This window comes from Lissotriton vulgaris, chromosome 1_1 (assembly GCF_964263255.1).
Source record: "Lissotriton vulgaris chromosome 1_1, aLisVul1.2, whole genome shotgun sequence".
NCBI classification, from domain to species: domain Eukaryota; kingdom Metazoa; phylum Chordata; class Amphibia; order Caudata; family Salamandridae; genus Lissotriton; species Lissotriton vulgaris.
In genome coordinates this window covers 233,725,343-233,731,342 of record NC_141685.1, presented here as the reverse complement: position 1 = coordinate 233,731,342, position 6,000 = coordinate 233,725,343, and the positions used below count along the sequence as shown (strand labels likewise).

General features: G+C 39.8%; 6 non-coding genes across 6 annotated transcripts; all 6 read left to right on the top strand.

The window, feature by feature from the left end:
• Nucleotides 1-160: 160 nt before the first annotated feature.
• TRNAA-AGC (transfer RNA alanine (anticodon AGC)) lies at nucleotides 161-233 on the top strand. Its single transcript has one exon. It is a non-coding gene; the product is annotated as a tRNA-Ala (tRNA).
• A 352-nt stretch (nucleotides 234-585) lies between these two features.
• On the top strand, nucleotides 586-658 carry TRNAK-CUU (transfer RNA lysine (anticodon CUU)). The gene has a single exon. It is a non-coding gene; the product is annotated as a tRNA-Lys (tRNA).
• A 979-nt stretch (nucleotides 659-1,637) lies between these two features.
• TRNAK-CUU (transfer RNA lysine (anticodon CUU)) lies at nucleotides 1,638-1,710 on the top strand. Its single transcript has one exon. It is a non-coding gene; the product is annotated as a tRNA-Lys (tRNA).
• Nucleotides 1,711-3,102: 1,392 nt separating this feature from the next.
• On the top strand, nucleotides 3,103-3,175 carry TRNAA-AGC (transfer RNA alanine (anticodon AGC)). The gene has a single exon. It is a non-coding gene; the product is annotated as a tRNA-Ala (tRNA).
• A 353-nt stretch (nucleotides 3,176-3,528) lies between these two features.
• Nucleotides 3,529-3,601, top strand: TRNAK-CUU (transfer RNA lysine (anticodon CUU)). Its single transcript has one exon. It is a non-coding gene; the product is annotated as a tRNA-Lys (tRNA).
• Nucleotides 3,602-4,580: 979 nt separating this feature from the next.
• Nucleotides 4,581-4,653, top strand: TRNAK-CUU (transfer RNA lysine (anticodon CUU)). Its single transcript has one exon. It is a non-coding gene; the product is annotated as a tRNA-Lys (tRNA).
• Nucleotides 4,654-6,000: the final 1,347 nt, after the last annotated feature.

Below are 6,000 nucleotides of genomic sequence, written 5' to 3'. Positions count from 1 at the left end.
CGAGTAGTAAACAGGCCAACCTGAACTGTAAAACATCCCATAAGTGGAGGTAAGGCATAAGTTAGGAGTGAACTGAACACTGTTATGGGCAATTGGACTTCAAATAAAGTGTGGAAGGCAGTGAGGTTACTTTTTTCATGTTATGCAGATTAAACACACAGGGGAATTAGCTCAAATGGTAGAGCGCTCGCTTAGCATGCGAGAGGTAGCGGGATCGATGCCCGCATTCTCCATTATAAAATTTGCATACATTTTATTTTTAGCTTGTCATTGCCAAGGTCATTGCAGAGTAAGAACAGAAAAATCACAGATGGCTTTCAAATATGGTCTCATTATAACAACTAAAGTGGTTTAATCAAAAGGGTTCAGGTATTCTTTAGCATGTGAGATGAATTTGAATTCTTATGCAATCTCAAAATGAAGTTCTCACAACTTCCGTTTTCATTTTCTCTTATTTTTTTTGACACTCTGTCCTCTGAAGGATGTATAAATCTGGCTTTCCTTGCAAAACAAGAGTAGAGGAATATCCAGGATTTGATTTTTTTCACAAAAAGGGATTGGTCTGCATACTGTCTTAAGGAGGGAGCCCGGCTAGCTCAGTCGGTAGAGCATGAGACTCTTAATCTCAGGGTCGTGGGTTCGAGCCCCACGTTGGGCGAAAACGAGTAATTTTTGCCTGAATATTGCATTGACTCTCATAATATGGAGATTATTCTTGCATTAGACCTGCAATAACTCCCAAAAATTGTCCAGGACTGGATTTCCTTCATAAAAAATGATTAGTCTGCATACCATCTTGAAGTGGGAGCCCGGCTAGCTCAGTCGGTAGAGCATGAGACTTTTAATCTCAGGGTCGTGGGTTCGAGCTCCACGTTGGGCGAAAATGAGTCATTTTTGCTGGACTCTCATAATCTGGTGATTATTCTTGCATTAGACATGCAATAACTATCAAAAATGGTATCTCCCTTGGTTTCTCATTGGTGGGAAATTTAACTTCAAGATTAGGTAGAGTATGAGTCTAGATGAACACACCACAATATCACTCATAATCGAGTAGTAAACAGGCCAACCTGAACTGTAAAACATCCCATAAGTGGAGGTAAGGCATAAGTTAGGAGTGAACTGAACACTGTTATGGGCAATTGGACTTCAAATAAAGTGTGGAAGGCAGTGAGGTTACTTTTTTCATGTTATGCAGATTAAACACACAGGGGAATTAGCTCAAATGGTAGAGCGATCGCTTAGCATGCGAGAGGTAGCGGGATCGATGCCCGCATTCTCCATTATAAAATTTGCATACATTTTATTTTTAACTTGTCATTGCCCATGGTCATTGCAGAGTAAGAACAGAAAAATCACAGATGGCTTTCAAATATGGTCTCATTATAACAACTAAAGTGGTTTAATCAAAAGGGTTCAGGTATTCTTTAGCATGTGAGAGGAATTTGAATTCTTATGCAATCTCAAAATGAAGTTCTCACAACTTCCGTTTTCATTTTCTCTTATTTTTTTTTGACACTCTGTCCTTTGAAGGATGTATAAATCTGGCTTTCCTTGCAAAACAAGAGTAGAGGAATATCCAGGATTTGATTTTTTTCACAAAAAGGGATTGGTCTGCATACTGTCTTAAGGAGGGAGCCCGGCTAGCTCAGTCGGTAGAGCATGAGACTCTTAATCTCAGGGTCGTGGGTTCGAGCCCCACGTTGGGCGAAAATGAGTAATTTTTGCTGGATTATTGCATTGACTCTCATAATCTGGTGAATATTCTTGCATTAGACATGCAATAACTATCAGAAATGGTATCTCCCTTGGTTTCTCATTGGTGGGAAATTTAACTTCAAGATTAGCTAGGGTATGAGTCTAGATGAACACAGCGCAATATCACTCATATTCGAGTAGTAAACAGGCCAACCTGAACTGTAAAACATCCCATAAGTGGAGGTAAGGCATAAGTTAGGAGTGAACTGAACACTGTTATGGGCAATTGGACTTCAAATAAAGTGTGGAACGCAGTAAGGTTACTTTTTTCATGTTATGCAGATTAAACACACAGGGGAATTAGCTCAAATAGTAAAGCGCTCGCTTAGCATGCGAGAGGTAGCGGGCTCAATGCCCGCATTCTCCATTATAAAATTTGCATACATTTTATTTTTAACTTGTCATTGCCAAGGTCATTGCAGAGTAAGAACAGAAAAATCACAGATTGCTTTCAAATATGGTCTCATTATAACAACTAAAGTGGTTTAATCAAAAGGGTTCAGGTATTCTTTAGCATGTGAGAGGAATTTGAATTCTTATGCAATCTCAAAATGAAGTTCTCACAACTTCCATTTTCATTTTCTCTTATTTTTTTTGACACTCTGTCCTCTGAAGGATGTATAAATCTGGCTTTCCTTGCAAAACAAGAGTAGAGGAATATCCAGGATTTGATTTTCTTCACAAAAAGGGATTGGTCTGCATACTGTCTTAAGGAGGGAGCCCGGCTAGCTCAGTCGGTAGAGCATGAGACTCTTAATCTCTGGGTCGTGGGTTCGAGCTCCACGTTGGGCGAAAACGAGTAATTTTTGCCTGAATACTGCATTGACTCTCATAATATGGAGATTAATCTTGCATTAGACCTGCAATAACTCCCAAAAATTGTCCAGGAATGGATTTCCTTCATAAAAAATGATTAGTCTGCATACCATCTTGAAGTGGGAGCCCGGCTAGCTCAGTCGGTAGAGCATGAGACTCTTAATCTCAGGGTCGTGGGTTCGAGGCTCACGTTGGGCGAAAATGAGTAATTTTTGCTGGACTCTCATAATCTGGTGATTATTCTTGCATTAGACATGCAATAACTATCAAAAATGGTATCTCCCTTGGTTTCTCATTGGTGGGAAATTTAACTTCAAGATTAGGTAGGGTATGAGTCTAGATGAACACACCACAATATCACTCATATTCGAGTAGTAAACAGGCCAACCTGAACTGTAAAACATCCCATAAGTGGAGGTAAGGCATAAGTTAGGAGTGAACTGAACACTGTTATGGGCAATTGGACTTCAAATAAAGTGTGGAAGGCAGTGAGGTTACTTTTTTCATGTTATGCAGATTAAACACACAGGGGAATTAGCTCAAATGGTAGAGCGCTCGCTTAGCATGCGAGAGGTAGCGGGATCGATGCCCGCATTCTCCATTATAAAATTTGCATACATTTTATTTTTAGCTTGTCATTGCCAAGGTCATTGCAGAGTAAGAACAGAAAAATCACAGATGGCTTTCAAATATGGTCTCATTATAACAACTAAAGTGGTTTAATCAAAAGGGTTCAGGTATTCTTTAGCATGTGAGAGGAATTTGAATTCTTATGCAATCTCAAAATGAAGTTCTCACAACTTCCGTTTTCATTTTCTCTTATTTTTTTTTGACACTCTGTCCTCTGAAGGATGTATAAATCTGGCTTTCCTTGCAAAACAAGAGTAGAGGAATATCCAGGATTTGATTTTTTTCACAAAAAGGGATTGGTCTGCATACTGTCTTAAGGAGGGAGCCCGGCTAGCTCAGTCGGTAGAGCATGAGACTCTTAATCTCAGGGTCGTGGGTTCGAGCCCCACGTTGGGCGAAAACGAGTAATTTTTGCCTGAATATTGCATTGACTCTCATAATATGGAGATTATTCTTGCATTAGACCTGCAATAACTCCTAAAAATTGTCCAGGACTGGATTTCCTTCATAAAAAATGATTAGTCTGCATACCATCTTGAAGTGGGAGCCCGGCTAGCTCAGTCGGTAGAGCATGAGACTTTTAATCTCAGGGTCGTGGGTTCGAGCTCCACGTTGGGCGAAAATGAGTCATTTTTGCTGGACTCTCATAATCTGGTGATTATTCTTGCATTAGACATGCAATAACTATCAAAAATGGTATCTCCCTTGGTTTCTCATTGGTGGGAAATTTAACTTCAAGATTAGGTAGAGTATGAGTCTAGATGAACACACCACAATATCACTCATAATCGAGTAGTAAACAGGCCAACCTGAACTGTAAAACATCCCATAAGTGGAGGTAAGGCATAAGTTAGGAGTGAACTGAACACTGTTATGGGCAATTGGACTTCAAATAAAGTGTGGAAGGCAGTGAGGTTACTTTTTTCATGTTATGCAGATTAAACACACAGGGGAATTAGCTCAAATGGTAGAGTGATCGCTTAGCATGCGAGAGGTAGCGGGATCGATGCCCGCATTCTCCATTATAAAATTTGCATACATTTTATTTTTAACTTGTCATTGCCCATGGTCATTGCAGAGTAAGAACAGAAAAATCACAGATGGCTTTCAAATATGGTCTCATTATAACAACTAAAGTGGTTTAATCAAAAGGGTTCAGGTATTCTTTAGCATGTGAGAGGAATTTGAATTCTTATGCAATCTCAAAATGAAGTTCTCACAACTTCCGTTTTCATTTTCTCTTATTTTTTTTTGACACTCTGTCCTCTGAAGGATGTATAAATCTGGCTTTCCTTGCAAAACAAGAGTAGAGGAATATCCAGGATTTGATTTTTTTCACAAAAAGGGATTGGTCTGCATACTGTCTTAAGGAGGGAGCCCGGCTAGCTCAGTCGGTAGAGCATGAGACTCTTAATCTCAGGGTCGTGGGTTCGAGCCCCACGTTGGGCGAAAACGAGTAATTTTTGCCTGAATATTGCATTGACTCTCATAATATGGAGATTAATCTTACATTAGACCTGCAATAACTCCCAAAAATTGTCCAGGAATGGATTTCCTTCATAAAAAATGATTAGTCTGCATACCATCTTGAAGTGGGAGCCCGGCTAGCTCAGTCGGTAGAGCATGAGACTCTTAATCTCAGGGTTGTGGGTTCGAGCCCCACGTTGGGTGAAAATGAGTAATTTTTGCTGGATTATTGCATTGACTCTCATAATCTGGTGAATATTCTTGCATTAGACATGCAATAACTATCAGAAATGGTATCTCCCTTGGTTTCTCATTGGTGGGAAATTTAACTTCAAGATTAGCTAGGGTATGAGTCTAGATGAACACAGTGCAATATCACTCATATTCGAGTAGTAAACAGGCCAACCTGAACTGTAAAACATCCCATAAGTGGAGGTAAGGCATAAGTTAGGAGTGAACTGAACACTGTTATGGGCAATTGGACTTCAAATAAAGTGTGGAAGGCAGTGAGGTTACTTTTTTCATGTTATGCCGATTAAACACACAAGGGAATTAGCTCAAATAGTAAAGCGCTCGCTTAGCATGCGAGAGGTAGCGGGCTCGATGCCCGCATTCTCCATTATAAAATTTGCATACATTTTATTTTTAACTTGTCATTGCCAAGGTCATTGCAGAGTAAGAACAGAAAAATCACAGATGGCTTTCAAATATGGTCTCATTATAACAACTAAAGTGGTTTAATCAAAAGGGTTCAGGTATTCTTTAGCATGTGAGAGGAATTTGAATTCTTATGCAATCTCAAAATGAAGTTCTCACAACTTCCATTTTCATTTTCTCTTATTTTTTTGACACTCTGTCCTCTGAAGGATGTATAAATCTGGCTTTCCTTGCAAAACAAGAGTAGAGGAATATCCAGAATTTGATTTTCTTCACAAAAAGGGATTGGTCTGCATACTGTCTTAAGGAGGGAGCCCGGCTAGCTCAGTCGGTAGAGCATGAGACTCTTAATCTCAGGGTCGTGGGTTCGAGCTCCACGTTGGGCGAAAACGAGTAATTTTTGCCTGAATACTGCATTGACTCTCAAAATATGGAGATTAATCTTGCATTAGACCTGCAATAACTCCCAAAAATTGTCCAGGAATGGATTTCCTTCATAAAAAATGATTAGTCTGCATACCATCTTGAAGTGGGAGCTCGGCTAGCTCAGTCGGTAGAGCATGAGACTCTTAATCTCAGGGTCGTGGGTTCGAGCCTCACGTTGGGCGAAAATGAGTAATTTTTGCTGGACTCTCATAATCTGGTGAATATTCTTGCATTAGACATGCAATA